The 1759-nt window shown below is 39.1% G+C and overlaps 1 protein-coding gene across 1 annotated transcript in view; it reads left to right on the forward strand.

Moving 5' to 3' along the window:
- The window catches only part of LOC117115348, a 9218-nt gene that overhangs the window by 2762 nt on the left and 4697 nt on the right, over positions 1 to 1759 (forward strand). The window lies entirely within an intron of this gene.

Raw genomic sequence — 1759 nt, forward strand, 5'->3', positions numbered from 1 at the left:
GGGATCTTTTTATGGAATCTCACGAGGTTTATATGTAAACTCAAGAAGTTCTCATCTTTTTTTTGCATTTTAAGACTTTTATACCGAATAGATACATAAATATAATTTTTAAAAAAATAACTTTCATCAGAAATAAATCGAAAAACATGCGCTGATTTACAGACATTTTAATCCTTAAATACTTCACTTCATGTCTAGGGGGGGGGGGGGCTAAGTAATTATGGGTGTAACTATAGTGCGCAGCGTTTGGCCAGAAGGCCCGAGCCGGAGGTCGGTATGAAAGGGGATGTCCCCTCCTCCCAAAACAAAATTTTAAAAAATTGGGACTTCTAGATGGCCGGAAATGGCCAAATTTGGGTTTTTTTTGGTCCGACTGCCTGACGAGCTTTGGCCGATTGGGGGTGGCGGCTTGACCCAACCGATGAAGGGGCCCCTCCCACCCGCTGGCGCCGCCACTTCATGAAAGTGCAGCAAAAAATAAAATTGTCGGCACTTTCCTAAACGGGAATGCCCTATTGATCATTACACAACAATACCGTGAGCCACCAGAAAACATCCTCAACAGTGTACTCACCCTACCAGAAAAATGCCAACAATGATGGACGACTCTCAAATATAATGTTAAAAAATGATAAATATGATGAAATGAATTATAGTATTGTAAGTAATGTTTTCCTTAATTAAGTCCCAGAACGGTAATATTATCGTATTAAAAGAAAAACAATAAAATTGTCCCTTCTTCAAAATCCGTGCAATATCCGCCAACAATACAATACCATCTAGCTCAGATCGGGTGGAGTTTTATCTTGTGAATTTTTTTGTCATTGAAGAACGCGTTTGTTTCGATGATGCGTATGAATTGATATTTAATTTAAAATCAAACTTGGAATGGGGAAATATCCCCTCTCTCTGAATGGGTTTATTTGAAGCTAAATACTGTATGAGGTTTTATAATTCACTGCGTAGCACAACGCGTCTTTAAAGTTAATTTAAAATTAACTTTCATATCAAAAGAACAGGTATAAATTGGCAATTTCTGAGTATATTTTTTCAGAAAACACCATAAGACGGTGGGTGATCTATGGACATTTCCAAAGTGTCAGTAAATTTTACTGACCTATCAAAATATGTCAAAATAGCCAGGAATAGGTGCATTTCCCTTAAATATACAATTTTACCTTAGCAATAACATACAAGAGTTATGACTAGGTGAAAGTCCATTAATTACCTCACTACGATTATTGTAATAAATAAATACGAATGTAACAGATAATTAATCCCAGACCCTGAGACAATCAGGTTCGGATGCAGGTGTTGGCGCCAGGACCTACCCGACGGAGGGGCTAAAAGCCCCGACGGGGGCTATGGGAGCGAATCGAGTCTCACTTGGCTGGGGGACAGGGGGCCGCCAGGGCCCCCGGTGAGGGTCCATGGGAAGCCACGGATATTCGATGAATTATGGCGAATTTTTATTACTTATTTGATAGGCTATCTAAATGAGCATTTTTCGTAAGAGAACGCAAATTATTTTTAATTAGTCTCATTGAATTATTATTATTATTACTATTATTATTGTTATTGTTGTTGTTGTTGTGATGAAAAGTTAACACAAACAATATGGTGGCTAAACGAATATTACATGTAAATATTTTTTTTTATTTGTTTGTTCCCCGACAAATTTCATCATCTTCCACGACGGGGTGGGGGCCTATGCTTCCCTGACCGGGGAGAGCTATATCCCCCAGCGCACCCCCCCCCC

This window comes from Anneissia japonica, unplaced genomic scaffold, assembly GCF_011630105.1.
Source record: "Anneissia japonica isolate Jap-2015-1 unplaced genomic scaffold, ASM1163010v1 scaffold288073_len612986_cov165, whole genome shotgun sequence".
In the NCBI taxonomy this organism is placed as follows: Eukaryota; Metazoa; Echinodermata; class Crinoidea; order Comatulida; family Comatulidae; genus Anneissia; species Anneissia japonica.